Source organism: Astatotilapia calliptera, chromosome 17, assembly GCF_900246225.1.
Source record: "Astatotilapia calliptera chromosome 17, fAstCal1.2, whole genome shotgun sequence".
NCBI classification, from domain to species: Eukaryota; Metazoa; Chordata; class Actinopteri; order Cichliformes; family Cichlidae; genus Astatotilapia; species Astatotilapia calliptera.
In genome coordinates, this window is record NC_039318.1 from 24,955,894 (window position 1) to 24,981,997 (window position 26,104).

At 41.2% G+C, this 26,104-nt stretch overlaps 1 protein-coding gene and 1 long non-coding RNA gene across 2 annotated transcripts in view; one reads left to right on the forward strand and one right to left on the reverse strand.

The window, feature by feature from the left end:
* lhfpl3 (LHFPL tetraspan subfamily member 3) overlaps positions 1-26,104 on the reverse strand; it is a 60,716-nt gene that overhangs the window by 15,830 nt on the left and 18,782 nt on the right. The gene's annotated exons all lie outside the window — the stretch shown is intronic.
* Positions 6,616-10,549, forward strand: LOC113008932 (uncharacterized). The gene is made up of 4 exons (XR_003270089.1): positions 6,616-6,997; positions 7,235-7,286; positions 7,459-7,493; positions 10,120-10,549. It is a non-coding gene; the product is annotated as an uncharacterized LOC113008932 (long non-coding RNA).

The window sequence follows — 26,104 nt, forward strand, 5'->3', positions numbered from 1 at the left end:
TTTAAGTGTTTCTTTATTTTGACATGCTCAAAGCTGCTGCTTGGTGTTTCCTTTTTTTCTTTTTCCAGCAGTGTTTGTCATGATCCAGGAGAGAGGATGCAAGAACAAACAAAATGAGGGAACAAAAAAAGCTTTAATTTGTTAGCCAAAAAAGCAAAATAATACACAAAAGTCAAAAGGAGGGTAACAAAACCAGCAAATTCCAAAACAGAAACAGGAGAAACACCTGCAGCTTTTCTATGTCCTTCTCCCTTTAACCCAAACATCAATCTCAATGTGTCACATTGAAGGTTGTCTCAATACCTCTGGAGGACAGTGGAGGCTGGCCTTAATCGAGGATACACAGGTGTGTCCTTTACCGAGGTGTTTTTACCTTTGCTGGGCTGAATGGGATCTTTTGCAGGTTTACATCTTGGACTCATTTTAAACAGAGACATGTTGGCTTTAAATTCTGATCATCACCAAAATGTTATGCAAAAGGCAGTTGAACAGCTGACAGCTGAAGTTTAAAAGAGAGGAAGCTGTAGGATACATAATGTTGGATGATTAAGCCCTGCTAGGGGCTGCAAGTCAAAATATCTTGATGCAACAGTTTTGCCATTCATCCGTAATCTGTCTCTTGCAGGTTTCCAGACATTTGAGTAATGCAGTACCCCTCCACAGTTATATGCTGACAGAAATCTGCCACCCTGCAGAGAGTACTTCTACACATTTCCTGCCAGTATATCTGACCATTTAACTGAAGGCTCAGAGGCAAGGATGTCTCACTTTATTACCATTTTATTGCTTTGATTCCTCTCTTCTGCCTCTTGCGCAACCTTGATTCCTCCCCTCACATCCTAGTCCCTAGTCCATGGCAAAAGCTCCGTCTAAAAAGACATTAGCTCATCATTCATTCGTCTTAAAGTGAAGTTGGGGAAAAGGTTGTGCAAAGAGACAAATGATAAAGCAGAACATTAGGCACAAACACAGGCGATATTTGAGGCGGGGCAGTAATTCACAGAGAAAGGAAGGCAGAGGAAAAGCAATCACCATGATACAACAAGATATCTGCATGGGGAGGCATGGTTGGATAGTCAATACTAATTCTCCAAATACTAAAGACAAGTAGTTAAGTGCTTCCTTTATTATTTCATTTAGCGGAAAATAGGCTGAATTGTACATACAAATTTACAGTGATCTCCTTCCCTATCCTCCCATTTTGCTCAATCCTTTATTTATTGACTTGTTTGTTTGTTTGTTTTTCAAATTACTCATAAAATTACTTTATTAGCTTTTATTTATGCATGAGGATTATGTGCATGTGAATTAGGGTTTCTTGTTTTTTGTTTTTTGAAAGTAAAACCAAAGTAATGGTTACTTTATCAGTGATTTTTTTTTTCTGTTGTACTTGCTTGGTTTGGCTTTTTTGTCTTAATAAATAGATTTCAAATAAAATAAAATCTGCTTCTTGTCAAAGTGTTGGCATGCATTCATATAAGCTCTCTAAATCAAGACTATGAGCTATATTAATTAATCAAAGTATGTTTAAAGTTCATTTTACTTCACTTTGCTTCAGTACTGGTCACAGTAATCCTAAACAAGTTGCAGTTTAGGATCTCTCTCCAGCAGAGGAATCAAAATAAAATAGGATTTATTTAATTTTAATAGGATCTGTACTCATTGTTCTTCAGCAAAGAAAACACAAGAACACAGGACTGTGACAGCACTTTTGTTTTTTCAAGTGAAAAACAACTTGAATACAAAAATCAAACCAAGAACATGATCGCTGAAGAGACCTAAACAAAATGTCCAAAATCACCTCTCAACTCAAAAAGAGCTTTCTACAAACAGCATTTTAGGAAATAGTTGCTGAAACTCAAACGTTTCACCATGTCCTCACCACTACACTAGTGATTACTTCTTCTTATTTATATCAGAGGATTTGGTACAGTGAACAGTCTCCTGTGTAAACAACCTGCTCCTGTAGGCTTTCTGCTGTAATATTAATAGAATAAGATGAAGCGCACGGCATCTCAACGGCAAGCCTTAAATCTCCCACAGAGCCAAATACAGGAGATCAAAGAGACACCGGGTTTGTCTTCCTGACTCTCATCTGAAAGCCTGGAGATATGCAGTGTTGTTCCAGGCTCCAGCCTCTGGTAGACAGAGGTTTGATGCCACAAAAGTCAACATATATCTGAACTAAAGCCAAATACACACGGTTCAGTCTTTGTACGAGGGTACTAAAGAATTAGAATGTATGTCCCTCTTTACCTCACTAACTGATCGCACTGCTTTCCTGTTAGATGCCATCTTTAATAGTAAATACTGTTTTTTCCTGCTTTCAAACATGTTCTGAATCTGAGCTTCAGATAATGTGTAACTTCTGTCTTCTGCTGTTATCTCCAAAGCTGGAAACGCTCAGACAAACATTGTTTTTTTTTCCTATAAATACCTTGGAGTACACATTGACAATAAACTGGACTGGGCTAAAAACACCACAGCACTTTACAGGAAGGGCCAGAGTCGTCTCTATTTTTTGAGGCGACTGAGGTCCTTCAACATCTGCCAGAAAATGCTGAGGATTTTCTATGAGTCTGTTGTGGCCAGTGCGATCCTCTATGCTGTTGCATGCTGGGGGAGCAGGCTGAGGGTCGCAGATGCCAACAGACTTAATAAACTGATCCGTAAGGCCAGCAATGTTGTGGGGATGGAGCTGGACTCCCTCAAGGTGGTGTCGGAGAGGCGGATGCTGTCCAAGATAAAGACAATGTTGGATAACACCTCCCACCCACTCCATGACATGCTGGTCAGTCACAGGAGCTCGTTCAGTGAGAGACTGAGATTACCGAAAAGCACCACTGAACGACACAGGAAATCATTCCTGCCTGTGGCCATCTCCCTGTACAACGCATCCACTTAACACACTGTTTGCTGCTACAGCTACACATGTTTCTTTTCCAACTATTTATTTATAAGTGACTTATGTATGTATGTATGTATATATATGTATATATTGTACTATTCTTAGTTAGCGTATTGTCTGTCTTGTCTTAATGTTGGTTTAAAATGGAGCACTGTAACAAAAAATAATTTCCCCCAGGGATCAATAAAGTATTCTGATTCTGATTCTGATTTTATCCCCAAAACTGTCTAAAAAAGAAGGCTGCGAGCAATCGTTCATCTTCATGCCACGCAGCTACAACAATCCTACAGATGGCATGCAGCTAAAACAGTAAAAACATGCAGCAACAACAGGGTCAGCCTCTTCATCTCCTGTTTGATAAAGCCCCCTCATCTCAGCCGCAGAGGAGAAAGTAGCTGCCTGCACACAATCGCTGTCATGAATAATGAAAAATATTATGAAATCCTCCACCGAGGACTCGTGTCAGCTCAGTTTGAGTCTTCAAATGAGTGATGTTTTGAAACGGCGCAGACTAAAAGCTGACTGTGACATTTATATTGGCAGAAAGCAGCTGAGGGATCCAGGTTTTAAAGTCTCCTGATGTTTGAGGTCGACTTACGAAAAAATTAAATAAATAATAATAAAACAAATCGAGCAGTTCAGAAATGTTCCAAACAAGGTTCTTAACTGAAGGCCTCATTCAGAATGGCAGCACTCGCTGCAGGGGATGAGGAGTAATGAGCTAAATTTCACATTGGACTCCTGAGAGCAACTCTCCACCACGGAGAGGAGATGAGCTCGATTACTCTCATTCCTCTCTGGTCACTCTGGAGACTGTACGCCTGTTTGGTCAAGACAGAATGAAAGAGATTGAATTCACAGACGGATTAATTTTGCTTTTTCATACATATTGCAATGGTAATTTCATGTTTTACTGTGCTAGCAATGCAGAAATCCACTGAAGCAAAGTGGAATTAACCCTGTGAAGCCTGGCACATCAAATAATGGGCAGATAACATGGCAACAACACTGCTAAAAGAAAAAAATGAGTCATCTTATCAGGGTTAGAGACTCACTTCTTCAGAGTAGTATCTAGAGACCAGATGATACCCGATGATCTCTCTATAAATAACCTTTTGTAATATTCAAATGGTGCTCTAGAACATCTTAAGCAGCCGTGCATGATAAATAATATACTTAAATGGAGAATTGTCCTTAGTCAACCTTCTTCCTCTCTTTTCGTCTTCTTCTCTCTTGTAGATTTTCTTTCTCTTAACATAAACAAATCATTTTTTGGTCTCAAATTTCAGATATAAAGTATTTATGACTCAAAGAAGAGAAACTTTTTTAAACACTTTATTTCACCTGAAGAAATGATTTTTTTAAAAATCCCTGTGAAATATTTCTGATGATAACGTATATATATGATCACAGGTTTAATTAAATGATCAAAGCACTGACTTTATAACTGTAGCATTATGAAACATAATCATGAAAAATACCTGTAGTTTTATATTAGATACAATGTTACGACATGAGAATATCTGGAAAGACTGATCTTATATTAAATTACTTATAATCTTACCTAAAAATGGCAGATCAGACAGCATGAAAGCAGGAAGTGGTGCCCCCACAAAGCCACCCTCAGACATGTGTTTATCCTCACCTCCTTTACTTTCCTGCTTTCCAGCACTATATTCCTGCTAATTTGTGCTGGCGGTCCTTACTGTTACATTAAAAAAAAAAACAACAACAAAAAAAATCCAACCAAACAACTGGACAAAATGGATAAGTTACTCCACCAGCTGACTGCAGGGGCTCATTCACTTGCCCCCAGGCTGCGGTCTTACTTGTGGTTCTCAGGAGTTTGTCAAAGTATAATAGTAGGGAGAACCTTCAGCTTTCAGGCTCCTCTCCTCTGGAACCAGCTCCCAGTTTGGATTCGGGAGGAGACACCCTCTCTACTTTTAAGGTTAGGCTTTAAACTTTCATTTTTGATATAGCATATAGTTATAGCTGGATCAGGTGATTCTGCATTTCTTCTCTACCCTCCTCTTTTCACTAGTGTTGTAATACAGCGGTCCCCAACCCCCGGGCCTCGGACCGGTACCGGGCTGCGAAGGTTGAGGCTCAGGTGTGAAATGTATGGTTTTCAGGGTTTTTATCGGTTTTCAGCGTTATTTTGTCATCGTTTTTATCGTTAACTCGGTTTTCCTGGGTCTTTTCACGTGTGTTATGAATAAATCTTTTTTTCGGTACCGGTACTAGTTTTATTTTGTTGTATTTATCGGCGACACCTTAAAGGCCGGTCCGCGAAAATATTGTCGGGCATAAACCGGTCCGTGGCGCAAAAACGGTTGGGGACCGCTGTTGTAATATATGCCCCTATGTGGTAGGACTCGACTTAAGCGGTCAAAGAAGTGCAGGAGACTGATGCTGTCCAGTGTAGCAAGTGATTTATTCACCATTCTGTGGCCCAACAATATTTACAAAGAAACAAATAAGAAACTCAACTCTATAATTAACTCAATTCAAATAAACATAACTGAACTTAAATCAACGGAAATTAAGGTCAAACTGCACACAGCTACACTGACCTGAACCCTTCTTCTGAAACACCTGAGTTCGTCTGCTTAAATAGTCCCCTTAATCAAACACTTTCTCCCCTGGACTATTCCATTCAGTAGGTAGGTGAGATGAACATGATTATATTCATCCTCTACTACTCCTCTTGACTGGCAACATAAACTCTGGTGTAATCAATACATATCACAACATTAAATCTATTTCTTTATAAACCCTTTAAAATCAACTTTATTAAATTATAAGAATTCTTCCCCTCCTGCCCTTGGTCCCTTCCTGTGACCTCAGATGAACCCAGAAGGTATAAAGCAGGAAGTAGAACTACATTTCCTCCTTTTGCTTCTGGAAGACAGGTAGGTAAAGGTAAGTTCAAAACAATACAAATTAACAGTTGAAATAAATAACATGTTAACTTAACAAACTTGTATGAATTGATTTAAACCAAGATGTTATATTATATAATCTGTAAAAGTGCAGAACATAAACAAACCCGGGATAGTAGATGTTTGCCTATTGCAGATTACATGTGAAATATGGTTAAATCAAAACAAGAATGTTAACTAAGAATGTAGACAAATGGTCTTCTCACCCACTTTGTCACATCCTATTTCTTCCCATAGTTTGTTTTGTCCTTTTCTCTCACCTCCCAACCAGCTGCCGTATATTATAGCCCCTCCCTGACATTGATTGTTTAATCAATGTCAGGGAGGGGCTATCAGGTCTTTTCCTGTTGGAGGAGGTTCTTTCTCCCCACCATCCACAAATGCAGCTCATAAAGAACAATCTGATTGCTGAGGTTTTCACTCCAGTGCCAGAGGATCTTTACCTTGCAGTATAAATCACCCATAGGAAACTGTAGTTGTAAAATGAAGCTATATAAAATATAATATCTAATGTGTTCATGTGAGGATATAAACTTTCTAAAGGAAAACGCCAGCAGATTTTAAAGCGGACCTACTATGGTCATTTCCATCTCTGGATTTGATTCTCAGTGTCAAAAAAGCTCCTATGGCTCCTCCCCCTTAAATCCAGCTTTCTTCTGACACTGTATCTGCAAACACAAGGTTTGAACAGCAGGCTTTAGGCTTGAGATAGCATTAGGGATGTCCACTCTTTCTGACATCACACAGAGCCAAAAGTAAAAAACAAACAAACCCTGAAGCTTGACAAGGAGTACTTTTACATTATTATTTGAAGCTTCAGTTGGATTTACAATGACAGTATATGCATGTGACAGAAAATAAGGAAAAGCAGAGTAGTTCCACTTTAAATAACTGTGACTTGACTTCCCTGGCTTAAAATATTGCATTAAGCCAACCTGGCAGGTTTCACATGTGCGCACCTAACTTTTCATTCAGGTGTGTGCGTCGCTACTGTCACACTTGTGCAGGCTCGGGAGCTGTGAGCCGCAGAGAGATCAAAAAGGACTACAGATTTCTCGTCTCCCACGGGCGCTCGCTCATCATACTACTCCTGACTCTACACACCTCTGGCTGCGCTGAGGGAAGCTGATAATGAGACAGGATGGTATGTAGTTCAACTCACTATATGATATCTAATGTTGTTAGAGTCTTTTCCACATACTGACACTCAGCGGGAAATCATCTCTTCTCACTGAGGTCAGAGGTTATGTAGAAAAAATAAATTTGCCACTGAAAAGTTTCTCAAACATCTCTTCAGTGATTACATACGACCTTGAAGTCTCTGTAACTCTCCACACACACGCACACACACGTCCTCATTGCACTTCCTCTCTCCTTGAAGGCTTTCCAGCTGACAGCTGTTGGCAGTGACACCAGGACAATCAGAGGAGGAGGTGCTGTAATCTAGACCTCAGTCCAATCACCACATGATGTTACACACACACACACACACACACACACACACACACACACACACACACACACACACACACACACACACACACACACACACACATATACACACTCACACACATGTGAAGCCACTCATTGTGATGCATTTCACAGGCCCAGCTTCATCTGACTTCTGTGCACATATTCAGGTGAGTGTGCGCTCGTAAGGTATGCATGTGCATCAGCTTCAAGGTGGAGCATGGCAAGTGATATTAATGGGAGTTAATTGGGGCAGAAACTGGCAGATAAATGAAAGGGGACTAGAATACCTCCTCCACCTCCTCCTACCTCTCTCCACCCTATTGCCCTGAATCCTTCTGCCCTGCAGAGGGGCGAGAAAGTGCGTGTGTGTGTGTGAGAAAGAGAGCTGAGAGATAAGGCATGATTTGCGACATGAATCCTGCTGCATGCCCCCATCCTCATTAACACCTCTTGTATTACGTTCACTGCTTCACATGGCTGGTGTGCGCTATCGACTGCTGGCACAGCAGATTAATGAGCTGCTTAGAAGTCGCTGCACTTCCAGGCTTCATGTCTTACAGCGTCACACATTGTGTGCTACAGTAGAGTGGAAAATATGATTTCATGTGAAAAGAGGTAAATGTCAGCTAAAGCAGCACTTGAATTGCAAACTCACACCTGTAACAGGCGATACTGCAAATACTGCAAAGCTAACAACAAAATGCAGTGATGCGAATGCAACAGAGTGAGTGCCTGCATGCTCAGCCCATAAAATCTATATGATCATCATTTTATGAGCATTGGCATTACTACACACTTTGTTCAGCACTTCATCTGCATCACTAAAAGATATGCATGGAGCCAGAAGTGTAACTGCTGTCATCTTAATGCTCACATAACTTAAACAGGGATCCTAAAATACTGAATGCGGGACAAAATGGGATATGCTAGCAGTTCATGTCCAACGTAAAAATAAAAATGGAATGAGAAGCAGGTTTCTGGTTTTGCATTTAGCACATTAAACACAAATAAATGTTGAATGTGACTTTTCCAACTCTCTCTCTTTTTTTTTTTTTTTATAAATACAAAAAGAGTAAAGCTTGCTCTGATAGTCTCTTATTTCACTAGCAATTTTCTTTTGGCCTGATACACTTATACTCTCTTACTCCTTTTGTGAAATTAAAAGGGGAAAAAAGTATCCAATGAGACAAAAAATTACATTGGAGGGACATTGGAGAAAAAAAAATAAAGATGAACTTTTGCGAGATCTCGCAAAAGTTCATCTTTATTTATTTTTTCAATGTTCATTGCGGGGCTCGGTAAAAATAAAGTATTTACCAGTCAAAAAACCCCACATTTTCTCTGTGCTAGTTTCCATCATATTCACCAAAAATCTGCATTAGATTTGATAAGAATAAAATGCTTTCCTCACATGGACTGGGTAAAAGACAGACTATAGTTGAGCACACATCCTGCAGAGTCAGTGAAAGAATCATGGGAGCCTGTCTCGAGGTGTGGGACAAGACGAGGGTTATAAATACTGTAGTTCGACATAAAGAGGGACATCAGGTCAACATAAATTTATAATTAATTTTCTTTCGCTACAGCCAATGTCATAACGCCAACGTTTCTATTTATATTATTATTTATACCTATATTCCTTCAGGCTTCCGTTTAAGTCTCTTTGGTCTGCTTCTATGCAAGTCTAGTAGCGTGGGCATCTTCTATGTATTAGTTGAAACTGAAGTTACTTAACACTGATTTTAAGTTGGCTTGGATGGTTATAAGGAAACCTCTGCAGACTTTACTGTGGACATTATTTATTGCTCACGTAGTGTTTGAAGTTTTCCGATTGATTTCGAGAGAAGCATTTAAGCTGCGCTTCAGATGAACTATGAGGAGTCTAAAGTAGGTTTAAATTTATTCAAATATTGATAAGTCAGTGAAAAGAGTTTCATTTTAATGGCCTCTTATTTCTTTAGAATTTAGTGAGAAAATTGGAAACAGGATTTTTTTTAAACCACTGACATGTGTGAATGTTCTGGGAATACAACATACAAAGCAAAAACAGAGTTTGTGTAAGTGAATATTTGTTGTAACCACCTTCATTCTACAACACAACCTCGTTGTAATTTCTTCTTAAAGTATTTTCCTTCTTTGGATGTTGGCTCACTTTTGTTGTTCACACACTGCTTGAATAAAACACACTTTAAAACCTATTTTTTTATGTTGAGGTCCCGGCTGTTCTTAAGGACTTTCATATACTGTTCACCTGCTGCTGATAGTTTTTTGGCCTACCACTTTCTCTTTTATCTTCCACTTGTCCAGTTTCTTCAGTTTCTTTAAGGACATCATGCTGAGATTTGCTGAAATACTATTTTATGCCTGTCAAACTGTGTTATTGTTGGAATTTTCATAGACCCAACTAAAGAAATGGGAAAAAAAAAAAAAACAACCCATGTGGTTTTTTTTGACAGACAGCTGGTAAAAAAGTGCCTAAAGATACAATTTAAAATTGGTTCTTTGCCAATGTCTGTTATGTGCAGACACAGCCCGGGTTCATCCCTCCAGTTAGGCGCCTTTTTTCATGCTTTAATGATTCATGGATCAGCATTAAGTACCTTAACATAAAAGACATATTCCTCTGAAAATGATCAAGTACAAAATAATAAATACAGAATAATAAATAAAATAACACAATTTATAAATAAAAAATATATATAAATAAAAAAGAATAAAAGTAAAAGTTCTCTAGGTTTTTATAGAGATGCAAGACTAGAAACAACTGTCTGAAGCTGAGCATTTGTCTCACAGGGATTAATTGTGTGGATGGCAACCTCCTCATCTGAAACTTTAGGTGCACCCTGGGCAGGTCGCATGTCCACACCTTACAATCAATTTAGAACTCCCAGTTAATCTATGGACTGAGGGGGACAAGCAGAGGAAACCCATGCAGTCCGTCTGGCCCCAGAAGGCCAGAAATCTTATTGATGTTGAGGTGATAGTGCTGAGTGCTTTCTGAGTAAGTGCTTTTTACTGATCATTAAAAAGAAGTTTTGTTTATATCAGCAGCAAGGCTCCCTGTCTTTGCAAGCGCACATGACACTGAAAGATGAAAACTCTCCAAACCATTCAGGATCATCTGCTGGAAACACAACAAATGCAGAAATATCAAATAACCAAATATATCTCACTTTAATCTTATGAGAACTTTAACCAGTGCAAGCCTCACAGGGAGCTGTCCCCTCCCTGTGGTGCTGAAATCTCAACCAGGGCTGACAGCTGTTTCCCGCTCCTCTGTTCTGCACTACACAGCCTGAAGATTTCTCTGATTCAGATCCTGACCGAGGTCACTTTGAGCATCTGTGTATGCACGCCAGCGTATAACCCTCCCACCCATCCACACTTTTTTTTGGCTTGCTCACCACCTCCAACAACAGCTAAACACCATGCTGCTGTTGTTGTTGTCGCTGCGCGATAAAGCGGTAGGAGCGAGGGAAGTAAAGGTGGGGAAGAAAAAGCAAAAATAAAGAGACAGAAGTGAGGAGGAGTGACAGCAGCAGGGAAGTGGTTGATGTTCACAGCTCAGGCTTAAAATAACATTTGTGTCTGTGTGGTGTTTGCAGAAGAGAGAAGGTTAACACCAGCAGCGCAGGATGACAAAAACAAAAAACAATGAGGAAAGAAGATGTGATCATTAGTTAGGACAGAAAATGAAAGCTGGATACTCGTGTCATTTTCAGGCTTGGCAAAGTAAAGACCAATGGGATACAACAGAAACAAGGGTTACAAGACTGGAATCCCAATGCACCTTATTTCTGACATGAAGGGAAGGAAAGCAGCTGCTTAGAAATGCAGCACCAGACAGGCAGAGCTGCTCCATCAGAGAATGGCACAGAAACAGCGAAACCACATTTCAAAGAGAGACTTCCCTTCAAGTCAGGAAAAAAAAGAAAAGAAATAATCTGCTCTTTATTTTACTTGCAGTAGGACCACCTCAGCCATTAGACTGCCTTCATTCAATTTATGTAAAAACAAATAAAATTTTACCCCGGGATAAAAAGAGGTCAGTTTGGGGGACGGTCTCCTGAGAGGACTATCCAATACCATTGATCAACTTTACAGTCTAATCATCTCTGAGTCGAGGGAGGTTTGTCAATGAGAGCAGGCTAATCAGAAAATTATGTTCATCATTCATTTAAGGCTAATTGACCGACTGAAAGAGAGGACAAAAAAGCTGGACAATTGTGTGGGGTTAAAACTGCTTTTGCAGCTTGAGATAGTTAATTAAACTGATTAACATTACTTGCCTTTGAAAACCTTCAAACATATCTTTTATGAGTCCTGTAAAAGCTTATTAAACACTTACTTGGTGGTTATGTAGTACAAGATATCATGCTGAGAGACAGCAAAGCCAAAACAGCATGTTGCAGGTGAAACTTCCCCGTCAATTTATGATCCATGCAGAGGATGTGGAAATAAAAATAGAAGAGCAAACAATGCTTTTGTTTTGCCAGAGCCTGCTCCTGCACAGTGAAAAACACTAAAGCGGACTTACATATTTCACTCTGGCATATTCTTGTTTAGGTGCTTATATGCTTGTACTTATGTTTGGACATTCAAGACTGGGAATCCTGTTAGCTCACCAAACCTCTGTACCTGTCTCCCCCTAAGTTGTCCCAATAAAATAAAAATAGATTTTCTAAACCCTGAAAACCAACCCCAGAGGAGATGTAGGAGTTTCTATTTCTTTTTCTGTTTATTATGCATACTTTTGTCTGGTGGTGCCACACATGTTTCATACTCCCAGCATTAAAAGCGAAATACCTTTTAACCTTGGAAATCCCTCTACTTTGTTTTAACTGGGAAAACACAGTTTAATCCAATCTTTGTGTGTTTGCTTTTGTATTTATGGCTTAGATGGTATAAAAAATGGATCCAGCTGTTGTGATGTCGGACCCTATTTCCTGTCCCGAGCCCTGATTAATGGGGAGGGTTGCGTCAGGAAGGGCATCCAGTGCAAAAACCAAATCAAACAAGGATGAGATTCCCACATGATTCATGTGCAGGTTACCAGCGACAACTTCAACAGGGTGCCGGTGGAAACTGTGCTACTGTTGGCCAAGTGCACAGGAATAGGAGAGGGGGAAGGCATGTTAGGAGGCAGCGAGAGAGAAGGAAAGGCTGGAGTGTGGATGGAGCTGTCAGCCAGGAGGAAAAGACAAATACCAGAGCAGATTCATGGGTGTTGTGTAGTTTTCATTTCACTGACCAATAATTTTCATCCTCAACCTTTATTTGATCATAACTAAATAAAAACGAATGAACAGGGACTAAAATTGCCAAGAAATGTAAATTTAATCAACAAATAAAAATGTGATGAAAATATTCTGGAGAGATGAGATCCAAACGGAACCAGTTAAGTTGTGAAGAAAGTCAGGACAAGTTAGGAAGTGAAGATTTAAAAGCCTAAACTATGACTAAAACTAAATCAAATTTTGGAGAGTAGTGAACGAGAACATGCAGAGGGTTGGTGTGACAGAGGAGGACGCTGGGTACCGGATGAGATGGAGGAAGATAATCTGTTGTGGCGAGGGAAGAGAGCAGCCGAAAGAAGGAGATGAAGATTCCATGTATTCAATGTTAGTGTTTTGCAGTTCTTTTGGGGTCTGAAGATACCATATTTGGATTGGAGGGTAGAGTGAGTGATAAGTTAAGGTATAAACTAACACTACCGAGTAAATCTGGGACTCTCCACCATTTGACCTTAGAACTGAAGAAGCTTCTCGGATGAGAGGTGAAACATCTTCAAGTAACTTAAAGAAGTCCAGATGCTTTTCTTTGCAAGCTCCTTTGACTACGATGACCTGGATGACTGAGAACCTTCACAGACATAACACTACCGAGCTTGGTTGGCAAGGCTCTAGTAGCACAGACATGCAGGAAAGTTTATCTTTAGTTCTCTTTCCAGCCTCCTCCCAGGATTAGACCAGGGATATGTCACTTGTTAAACACTACGCTATGAAGCCATCAACCAGAGGGATGAGTTATAAAATCATTAACTGTTGGTAGCTTTTTAATGCTGCAAACTCAGGCACCTATGGAAGCTGACTCACTGGATCCATCCTTACGTTGCCAGCAGAAGAACATTTTATTTATTTATTTATTGGTTGCAGTTTGGTTTACAGTTTTGGAAAAAGCCAAATTTAGAAAAAACCCCATCTCTTTCTCCAGTCTCAGTACATGCAGAGCATCCCTCTGCTGCTGCTCAACCTGGCATGCCCTTTCACAGCTACCACGCCACTGTGGTAAATAATGCAGTCTAATGTTTTGTAAATGGCTTGAAGCCTCTAAGGGTGATGAAAACAAAGTCAGATTTTTCCCAAGTATGTGAGGATTATTTCAAGTAACCATGCTGTTGGGGCTGCGCTGCAGAAACAAAGTTGCTTCTTTTTCTTTTAGTCATAATCTACATAGAAGTTATTATGATAATCCTCCTGGGTGCAGATATTGTTTTCCTCCTTCAGATACTCGCTCTAATGCTTGAGCCCCCCTGCTGCCTTACAGCACACAAGAGACAGTTTCTGAAGTTGCATCCAAACACTGATGCCGCTTCACATTTTGTGGCGCCTCCTGTTTGAAGTCGTTTTTTCTTGGAACAGTCTTCTCTTCAGAGTTTTAAAAATGAGTGCAATCAAAGCTTCTTCTGATTTCTTTTTGGAGCGCTGAACATGTTTGGGAGCGAGAGGTCGCTTCCCCGCGCCGAGGATCCAGTCGGCACTCCGATGAGTGAGATGCTGCATCGCCATGGAGACGGGCTGCCTGCCGTGGCTGCTCCAACTGATACGTGGATTTGTATGGATGAGTGTCAGGATTGCATCAACACCTCAGCACTGTGGTGTGAATGCGACACAAAAGTCGACTCTTGTTTTCTTGTTTTCTCCCCCCTCTGCTTCTCTTCTCATGATTGAAACCCACGCCATATGTCCCAGCCCTCTGGAGTAATCGGCACGATCATATGAGCAACGCAGCGACACGCTTGACCATAATCCAGAGCAGATTTTTCCCTTCGAGTAACGCAGGACCCTGCTTCCTAATCAGCAGCGTGTGTGTGTGTGCAGGATTCGGTGATTTAGAGCAGGTGTTCCTATTAATTAACAGCTCCCACTGCTGAACCTAAGGTGTAAATCTGCAGAACAAGGCCCGTGCTGTATCCCAGACAGACGAGAAACATGTGTTAAGCCTTGTTTGCTGTCAGTAAAGCTGAAATCCTGCTACAGCGTTAGTGTTTTTGGAGCTCAGCATCAGCAGGCATGTGAGGTGAGAGCAGAGGAATGAAAACATTTTATTTTCTCAGCTGGATGGTCAGATTACTTTCAATCCAACGAATGTTTCACTCCTAATAAGCCAACGTATGTTACATGTTTGATCAATCGCTGCGGCGTCTCCCTGCTCTTTGCTTCATCAGATGTTGTGACAGTATTCTTGAAGTGGCAGATGATTTTGGCAGTTCTACTGAATCTTTAACGGTTGTCCTTATTTTCTCTCCAAAACCGCCTGCCTTTGAAGTCGGACCGAGGGGGATTGCTCCTCTCCATTTCAGTAACTTCTAATGTGTCTCTGATGTGCGGTGACGGCAGGGAGTACATGTTCTCCTCCTTTTTCTTTCTTTCAAGCCCCCCCCCCCCCCCCCCCCCCCTCATTCTGCCTCTTTCTGCATCACTAATGACTGATGATGTGGTGCAGGAAAAAAAATCCAGAAAAATGACTGACTGAGGGAAAATCCACCTGGCACAAACAAAGAAGTGCGATTTCGCCGTGTTGGAGCTCCTAAATTGCGCTTCCCCAACAATGTGTCAGTCAGTACAAGTCAATGTTGAGCAACCAATCTCAAAAAATATCTCTTTATTTAGTTAATGCCAGTCAGTTTACATCACGAGCTCTGTGTGCTGTACGAAAGAATGAGATCACAAATACAGAGCAGTTGAGGCATCTTACTTAAATGCCTGGGCACCTTTTAGGTGAGGTGTTTTGAACATGTGCTACCAAGAGAAACCCCCGGAGCAGACCCAGGACATGCTGGTTTACGTCTCTTTGATGGCTTAGATCGCTGCTCCCATGACCCGAATCCAGGTAAGTAGCACAAAATAGATGGATGGATTGAAGGGGTTGCTGAGAAAATTTAAGGATGTGTCCTCTGTGTTGGAGAAGAAAAGAGGATTAAAATTTGTTTTGTAAGTTCAGATTCTCTTTCTGATGTCCTTCCAGGCCACTGTATATATGTATGTATATACAGTGGCCTGGAAGGAAATCTCACAATTTCTACTAAAGAATCTTTAAGAATGACTGACAATACCTTTATAAAAATGCCAAAAAAAAGTGCCATCCCCACAGACACAGCAGCCAGGGAAGCAGAAGAACAGCACATGAAGAAGGCCCTGAGTAAATGTGGTTATCCCAGCTGGACTTCTCAAAGCTGGGAAGGCGCTATAAGAAAGCTCCAGCCGATCCAGGAGAGAAGGACAACCACTGCCTAAGCGAAAACCTGTAGTGATCCCATATGTGTCAGGAGTATCAGAGCAGTTGAGACGCATTTTTTCTAAACACCGGGTCTCTGTGGCTTTTAAACCCCAAAACATGCTGCGCCAAAAACTGGTCCACCTCAAGGATCGGGTCCCCCGACACAAACAGAGTAACATAGTGTATGCTGCTAAGTGCCAGGAGGATTGCCAGGATTTATACATCGGGGAAACCAAACAACCTCTGGCGAAGCGGATGGCACAATGCAGAAGAGCCACCTCGTCAGGCCAGGACTCTGCAGTCTATTTACACCTACAGGCCAGTGGACACTCTTTCAAGCATGAGGATGTACACAACCTGGACAGGGAGGAACGCTGGTTTGAGAGCAGAGTCAATGAGGCCATTTACGTGAAAAGGGAAAGACCATCTCTGAATCGAGGAGGGGGCCTAAGGGTACATCTTTCACCATCTTACAATGCTGTGATTGCAGCCATTCCCCAACTGTCTGTGAATGGTACTCATGACCATTGATCAGTGGGTTTTGGTCAGTGGTTGTTGATCAATGGTCAGAACAATGGGCTGAAACCAGCCCATTGTTCCTTCATTAAGCAATGTACTGTTTATAAGATTGGGGAAACCTGCAGTCAGCTGAGACTGAAGAAGTCACTTGGATGAGTGACGAAACATTTCTCCCACAAAATGCTACGTCCAGATGAACAGAATCAACTTCTGGAGAAGTGCCATGAATGTGTTTATTTCCTCTTTAAACCTGTGAAGGCTTTAAACATCACTTTTGGAGCCAGTCTCAAGTGGCCATTTGAGGAACTGCAGTTTTTGGCACTTTGCTTCTTGTTTGCAGACAGGTGAGTCCAAATTCTCACTGTCTTTGGTATCTAAAATTCCCGAGGACGACATCTGACTCTTTTGCTGCTGAACACTCCACTTTATCAACCAGATAATTCATAGCTTCAAATCTGGTTTGATACCAGCAGCTTCCTTTTATATACAAACAGAATCAGCTCGCGAGTACATGGATGATGGGAGGTGAGTTATGGAGAAACTCTCTGCCCGCAGCTCCTCAAGGCCCCCACCGATCCCAAGCAGCTCGTCTCGGTCATCTCTCTGAGAGGCCTCTGGGAGTGATAGGATGCTGCCAGCAGCAGCAGCACGGAGAGGCGTTTCCATGGGAACCGGCAAGCTCGCAGTGAGGAAGAGCATTAATGGTTGGCTAAGGTGGCTATGAGCATCACTAAAACAACACACGTACCCTCCGCTCCTCTTTCTTTCTTTCTTTCTTTCTTTCTTTCTTTCTTTCTTTCTCTTTCTTTCTTTCCGCACACAAACTCAGCCTGCGCTTCCTGATCTGTGACCTTCTGCAAAATGATGACTGTAAACAAACGCACCTGTTAACCTGCAACACACACACACGCACACATACACACACAAGAAAACACTTGACTCACACCTCAAAAGGTACTGTTCCTCTACTGTTTCCCCTGTGTACTCATAAGTGAGTCCACTGGGACGCAAACATACCCATCCACACACACACACACACACACACACACACACACACACACACACACACACACACACACACACACACACACACACACACACACACACACACACACACACACACACACACACTTCTTAACTCCCACCGCCAAGTTTATCAAATAACAACCTTCTCTGCGTCGCTACTCGAGCTCTGGAGCCTTTTGATGTCCTCTCAAGCTTAAACCTCATTTGTATTCTACTTCTGCCCCCAGTTTTCACTAAGCCTGCTTTGATTCAGTGCCCCCCCACCAACATATTTTCCAGCCTTAACATTGTTAGTCCTGTTTTCCACGCAGCATGGTGCACCTCCTCATTCACAGCTCAATAAAGCTGTTATAATTGTTGACAGATGATCAGTGCAATTAAGAGCGTACCTTAGAGGGGAACCGGCAGGGAACCCATTCTCGAATGGGTTTGAGCAGTTTGCTGCATTTGGTCTTTATATATAAGAGACAGTTTCAGCAGGTAAATGTGAGTAAAGCATGATGTAGATATTCCATTCTATTCTAGCCGTCATGCTTCCCTTCAGTCAACCCAGTGGAGCACTTGAATCCTCCGCAGAGCCCGCGATCAGTCTAAGAGAGAAATATATTCTGGATGTTATGTCTGTAATGCTTAAAGGCTGCAGTCGTTAAACACCTTCCTCATTCTGTTTTGAGGTATTGATTGTAAAGAGGATGTGATTGTGGAAACGAAAAGTTCTGCTGACAAAGCTGTCTGTGTAAATGTAGATTTTTTGTTTTGGCTCTTTGGAGAAGAAGTGGGGCTACGCGTATAAAAAAAACTGAATATGGTGCTTGAACTCTGAACTTTGGGCTGAGAATGTGAGGAAAAAGCCAGGTGAAGTGCAACAGCTCTGCTGGAGAAAGGCAGGTGGGGTGTGTCCAAGTAATATCCTTAAAAAAAAGTGGCTGATCGAACAAAAGTCCTGTTATACTAAAATATTCAGTATACCCTCCATGCACCACATCTCATTGATAAATTCCACTCTAAAACTAAAGAGCTAACACAGACAACACCTTTTTCTGCTACTGAGGAAGCAGAGGAAGAAGAAGGGAGTGACTTGGTTTATTTATGTAAAACTTATAATTTAGGGACATTTATAAATGCTCCTCCTAAATGGCAGCATTTAGTTCATGTTTTCATGTTGTCAGATCACTTTTCCCTACAAGTGTCCCATCTTTCCTTCACTGTCTACCTCTTCTGTGTGGTTCTTGTGTGTGGTGGTAAAGAGGGATTGACTCAGAAAAGCAGTTTTAATGCTGAACTCAAACAAAACAAAAAAAACACACAAAAGCCCAAAATCCTAGCAGTGCTGGATCAAGATGTCACCAAGGAAACGGAGAACTAACATACTACATAACTACGACGGATGACGGATGACAATATCGGCACTCACAGGATAACTGGAGGAGAGACAACAGGTGGGACGCACGGCTGAAAACTGTAGATATAACGAGACTGACAAGACCACAGACTTTATATAAAGGATGGACCAACCCAGTCCAAGTGTAATTTTCATATTACGCTGCGGTGTTTATATATTTTTCTGTCTTCGTTTTCTGTCCAGTTCAGGCAAAAATGCTTAAAAAAAAGAAAAATAAAAGAATGAAAAGTGTCCCTGATTGCCCACTGAAAGATAAGTGGTGTGCATTTTCAAGTGGAGATTAAGACCTGCAGTTTAAATGTGAGAAGAAAACTGAGCAGGTTTTAGATCCTGGTGTGTTCTGCTAAATTTGGAAAGTAGCTTTCTCAAGTGACCACCACCTGTAATATGAAAATAGAGCTGACAGCCATTTTTCAGCGTTTAAATGTGGTCTGTGTGATGTAGCCCTCACCCGGGTGCCTTTCCTATAAATTAAGGAGGATCCGAGCATCATTCAGTCTCAAACAATGACAGCCAGGTGTCAAAACAGGCCTCTCAGAGAGTTTGAAATATGAGGAAGAGCTGAGCCCGTGCATCCATCTCCTGAGCACCGGCACCAGCATCACTCATTAGCTCAAACTGTCACCCACTGAAACGAGCATCAGTGAAACGCACACGCATGGGCACGCGGGCTTATCCGAGCTTCAGACGGGTCACGATGTCCTTGTCCTGCTGCCTCACTCAGGAGGAGGAAAATAAATCAGGCGGCTGTCTTCTCCATCCCAAGCCTGGTGATCAACAAGATAACCTCCCGTTGGGAAATCTATAAAGATGGCCAATCCTCAGGGCTCACAGACATGTGAAAGCCAACGGCAGAGGACGGGACGTGTTGACAACAGTTAAAACGCACTCTAAAGGAGACAACAGCAGCTACGGAGACTAACAGATCAAAGGGAAGCTTGATGTTGTCCGCTGGTCATTCATTTGTTTACAAAAAGAGGAAACAGCCTCCAGCTTTAAGTGTAGGGAAAGATACATTGTCCCCTACAGGGATATGTAGGAGTCTCTGTTCTGCTGTGAGCATCATTTTTGATGGTTTAGATCCACTTGTGCCCACTTGTGTGGGAAAGCGATGGTTCTGTGATGGGAATGGACACATCTAGGGTGAATATGCCTCCGTAAGGACATTGAATGCATTCATGGGTATGAAAATGATTCCATCCTTCAAATTAAACTGAAAGCAGGAAGTGGGTGTTTTATTTTGAAAAGGGTGACCGCTTCTGACACTTGCTGCTGCACATGCAATGTGACTGAAAGCACTGTCTCAGATTTCATTTAGATTCAGTGTTGAAATGTCATCGTCTCAAGCGTGTGTGTTCTTTTTTAAAATAAAGTGTAACTTTGCAAAGTACACGAGACATTTCTGCGCTCACTTTTCAAAATAAAAGATCCCTGGTATAATAAATGCATCTAAATGGTTTGCTGTGATTTTTCAAAAGTGGAAAAGGACAAGAGCGGAAAAACATGCATTGGAAATACACCCAGGGGACCCAGTACTAATATATATATATATATATATATATATATATATATATATATATATATATATATATGTGTTACACTCCGCATTCATTCAGTTTTCAAACGTTTTTCTTTGGATTTTCTGTCTTCAGATGGTGGCAGACTGAAAGCTTCCATATTGGACATATCATGCATATCAGCTTTCAAATTTTGAAACTAGACTTTTGCAAACAATTTTTCCTGCCAACATGGAAACATGGAAATAGGAGGGAACAGCCCACGGACAGGCTGACGATTTCGAATGCATTCAGCATGAATAACTTGAAAGAAACGCGTATTTATGGAGCACACTCGTGCACAACCATCTCGTTTGATGGATTAACTGGATTACCTGATGAGCCTCTTTGCAGACAAAAAAAACTGTTTAGCATCTTGGCACTAACACGCTTTTTGATACTATTAAACACATCTTTTATTGGTGACGTTTCTGTGAAATTGAGAACACTTAAAAAGTTTGAAATAGAAAAGTAAGACGAGAGTAAATAAAATGGGAGAGAGGGATTGCTGCTGATTTGACCAGCTAATAAATCCCAGATATGCCAGCAGAGAGAGTAAATCTTGTGGATTTATTATGGATCTAATGTAAAATCAAATTGAAAGGGCTTGGTCTTACACCAGGCCTGCCTTGTCTCTGTTTTCTGCTTAAATACTCAACATGATACACTCTGAATTTCCCTTCTCGAAACATAAATAAACACGCTTGCACAAATGTGATGTCCTGTTCCATATAATGCATCTCAAGAAACTATAAAAATCAAAAAAGGAGTTACCTTGTTGTAGACCTCGGGAGGCTGAGACTAATTGTGTAAAGTAGCCTTCTCTCCCTTTGCCCTCAGGTCCTAATTAAGAGGAATTCCACTCGCTTTGGCTTCATCATGTAATTATGAAGCCAGAGAAAGAGGAGCTCACTTTGGACCGAGTGTAAATACAAACAGACTGAAGAGGAGGAGGAGGAGGAGGAGGAGGAGGAGGAGGAAGGAGGAGACGGGCAGCACCAGGAGTTTTGTTTTTTTGGGTTTTTTTTTGCTGCACTTTGCAGTAGAGATGTGCAATACTGCAAGCTTTGGCTCTGATGCCAAGTAAATACAGGGCCACTATTGTCAATACCAGTACCAATACTTTAAACCTAACGTAACCCTATTCGAAAAATGTTACAGATTTATTTGCATTCTTGAATGACGGTGAATTTAGACAGGCAAAGCTGCCATCTGCAGATTCATAGAGGATATTTACGTTATGAGACATATGCGTGACTGAATGTCTTTAAATAAATAAATAAAAGCTGCACAACAAGAAAAGCTCATCTCACTGGGAGGCTTTCATTCATGTTTACAGCTGCAATGATTTATCCAAAATCAAGTAGTTATGTTTGCATTCATAATTTATGCTTGCGTGACCACTGCCTGACACGATGGCAACAACAACAACAACAACAGCAGCAGCATCGTTTAATGTGCAAGGTCATTAGAATTGGCCAAGAAGTCCAAAATATTTCAGCTGTGAACTCAAACTGAAAGGCCAGAGGGATCAAGAAGCAACAAAGTCATTCGACAGTCAATTTGACGTACTGTTGGTTTGGGGTCTCGTTCCTTGCATTCAGCCTGTCACATCCCATCACAGCGAGGCGGGCCTCAAAGCTCAGTCGTGTTTTTAGCACCACGGAAAAAGCTCAGGCAGAAGTCTCTGGTCGTCTGAGGCTATGATGAGTCGCTTGAGGGTGAAAAGGTTGCGACAGACCAAAGATTAAGTCGGTGACACGGTATGTAGGTCTTTAACTCGCAAGGAGATGACAGGATGGGATGCACCAAGGCTGCAGGGGCGGGTCAGCATTTCTGTTCCATCCCTCCTCCATCCTGGTTACGCTAATTACGTTACTCCTGGGGAGACGGTAACGCCTTAATGAGGCGTAGAAAACTTCAGTGTTGTGCTTGACATGGCAGTTTGTACCAACAGAGATGCTGAACTTTTTGCTGATTTCCACAGGAGTCTCACACTACATAATTTCTCCAGGAAGACATTGTTGGAGACATTCTGACATGTAAAAATGTTTTTTTTAATGTTGTTATCTCACATATAAACTGTTACAGCAGTGGATGCTCATAATATCGTATCTTAGGTCTGTGAGTGCAGAAGCCCCACCCAGCAGCTGTTCAATCCCATCGTTTGCAAATAACAGCCAATAAGAAAAAAGGTGTGTTACAAACAGGGTTTAGGTGGCTAAAACAGCTTGTATGAACTGAGGGTTTTCACCTCACTCAAATACAAGATAAACAGGGATTATTTTACTCTGTGAATCAAGCAAAGCTGCTCTGGTAAAAGAAAACATATGGAGCTGGAAATGAGCATTAGAAAGAAGACATGCAGAGCTGCGGCTGTTCACAACATTTAATTCTTTTTTCCTCCATTTCATTATGGTATTTTGGCAGCTCTAAGTTAAGAAGAATTTCCTGTTCAAACTCTGCAAACTGGTCTGACTGGAAAGGACTTTTCAATTACTTACAAAGAGGAATCAATAAGGACTGAGTCCAGATGTAATTGATTAAATGGAGTTAGTCCAAAACTTTCAAATTGCTGGGATGGAAGGATTTTTGGAAAGCACATTTAAAAGTATCCACTTAATCAAATATAATGAGTTAATGAATCCCATAAATTATATATTTTTTAAATCTCTTTTCTTAATGAACATAGATAGATCCAGTATTATGATGGCCTTTGAAATGCAGAGCACATTGATATTCACATTTCTGTAGAAGAAATAGTTTATTAAAGTTATTCCGAAGCTTCCCACAAGACTTAAAAGGCGGCCAGGAAAAACAGAGAGGCAGGGTATTTTCTCCTCCTCTGGGATGAGCTTATGCTCCTCGAGATTATCACTTTCCCCTTCTGGGGGATTTGTCACTGATCCCTCGTGCAGTGGGCAGCAGGCAAACTATTTAGTGACTGTCCTTCAGGAATACATAATACAATAGGATAATACAACAGTAGACTGGGAACATTTTCTTTAGCAGGGCGGAAAATAACAATTTTGATGACTACTGCATGCAACACACTTGCACTCTCTTGCATTTCATATATATGCTGTCAATGTCAGACTCAGAGCTGCCAATCACTTGGTTTCCTCTCCTAATGCCATTTAGCGCTCTCATTTCCTTCCATACCCCCCCTGCTGATAGCGCTCCTGCTGCTCCATAACAAGCACCTGATTAGGAGTCTTATTAAGGCCTATATACCTTCAGCACATCCATATCCTGCAGAGACTCCAGGGAAGACCTCGTTATCTCCCCATCAGCTCTGCTGCCACCTTCTCTCCATGTCTGGCAACTGGACACTCTCCAATCATCACCATCGCACCAATTTAAAGGGCAACGCAGCGCCGGTAAATGCCAACAGACTTCCAAAATCTGCTTTCTCTGGCCTCGGGAAAAACTTAAGAGAAGCAGGCAGAAAATGGAATGAAAATAAAACCTACTTCTGACAAACACAGGAGAAATCAAGGCTGTAGCCTACATCTGAGAGATGCTCGTTGCTCATTAGGGATGGTGCTGCCTCATGCAAACAAATTGTGGGTGTAATTAGACATTTGACAGTTTTTAAAAGCAGCGATGCTTAAGAGAAGCCCGCAGCAGTTGTGTGCAACATGAGCATAAATCAGCTGCTTTCTAGTTGGTTTAATGATGAGAAAATGAAGCCTGTGGTGTCTCTGATGCTTGTCATCCCTAAAGCAAAGACACACATTATATATGCACAATACCTAATAACTGACTGGGACTATTAAATCTCTGTACAAGGGGGAATTTTGCAAAATTTAAAGAGAATCCAACGCACAGTGGCTGAGTTCTGGTCAATTACATTTATCACTGAGTGGAAAAGTGCATGCTGTCATCATTTTCACAATTTGTTCAAGAGTTTGAAATTTGGCAGCCAATTGTTGAAAAAGGATATATCATGTGGCTAAATAACTTCTTCTTCACCCACCTGTTTGGCTGCAAAGTTTTGTAACACTGAAATGTTTTGGAGGAAAGAGAGACAAAAACAGCCATCACAGATATAAAAGTCCAATACTTCCTCATTTCATGAACAGAAGTATGAAGTTTGATACAAACGATAAGGATCACAGTAACACTTTATGCTGTATTCACACCAAATTGTTGGCTTGATTGGACACAACAGGGTCATTCCATCTAACATTAACCAAATCTGAAAGCCTGCACCTCATCCCCTCAGATTTGTCTGCTGCACACCTATGATGACAACTTCCCATTCGTTTATGACCCTACCACCTGAAATCTGCAACAGATATTGAGACTCATCAGACCAGGCAACTTTTTTCTGGTGCTCTGTTGTCCAAATTACTCTGTGAGCACATACAACTCGTAACCCCAGTTTCCTGTTCTTGCTGATCTTAACTGCTGTAGTCCATCTGCTTCAAGGTTTGAGGTGTTGTGGGTTCAGAAATTCTTGCATAACTTGGATATTTGTGTTACTGTTGCCTTCCTGCCAGCTCGAAGCAGTCTGGCCTTTCTCCTCCGACTTGGATTTTCTCTCTTTCACACCATTCTCTGTAAAACCTAGAGATATTTGTCTGAGAAAATCCCAGCAGATGGCCAGTTTCTAAAACACTTAGACCAGCCTGACTAACACCAACAACAATACCACCTTCAAACTTACTTAAATCACCGTTCTTCCTCATTCTGATGCTTGGTTTGAACTTCCGCAGCTCATCTTGATCAAGTCCACATGATACGTACCGAACTTTAATGTGTAAATCTTATTTTCAAACTGTATGTGCACAGATCAGGCTGTGCACTAAGAACACTATCTGTTGGTACGGTCATCAAAATCTGTAGAAACATCTTTGAGATATAAACAAACAGAAATGAAACCATACTCTATCCCCACCACTCAGTCAAACAACATTAGGCAGTGTTTTCATGCTCGAATCAGTTGGCCTCAGGCCATTATATTATGTTTGTCAGTAAACACGCCATCATCGCTGCTGATTTCTTTGCAAATTTAACCTGAGCAAATGAGTATCCATTTTGCGGAGCATAATTGCAGTCCCAGAGCCTTTTGAAGAAGGGGGTCTTTGGATGTCATTTTCATTTGGCTGGCAGCCCCCGACCGTTTCTCCTGCCTTTCCCCGTCTCACATAATCTCCATCTCTCTGCTCATTCCACATCCTAACTACTCTGCAATCAAAACTGTCAGTCACACTTAAGGCTCTAAATACCTCATGATTCCCCAATCAGACACACCAGTCTCGCTTTACCTCGAACCGGCTCCAGACGCTGCTGCGACCCCATCTGTCCATCACACGCCGACTCATTTTTGAAAACGTCATCAAATGACAAGTTGTTTATCAACAAGATGCAATGAATGGGAAATGCTTTGACCTTCATGATGTCAGAGTCATGACATTTTCTGACTTTATCTCATTGTCTTTATTTGCTTGATAGCCAGTGTCGGTTGGTGGTGGGTGGACGGATTTCCATGAAATTTAGAAAGACACTGATGATCCTCGAGCTTTACTTTGGCACCAGCAGCAGTTCAAAGTTTCATTTTCTCTGTGAAATATCTCAGCTCACTAGATGTACCGTAGTATTTTAGCTTTTTAAAGGTTTATGTAAAGATAAAAGTTTGTGAAAGCCTTCTTTTGTCCAGTTCTTTTTGTTTAGATACTCTTTATTCTGTATATGATGTTCAGAAGTTTGGAGATCGCTTAAACTGACTGATTAAGCTAAAACGAATTGACTTCTGCTGCATATCTATATT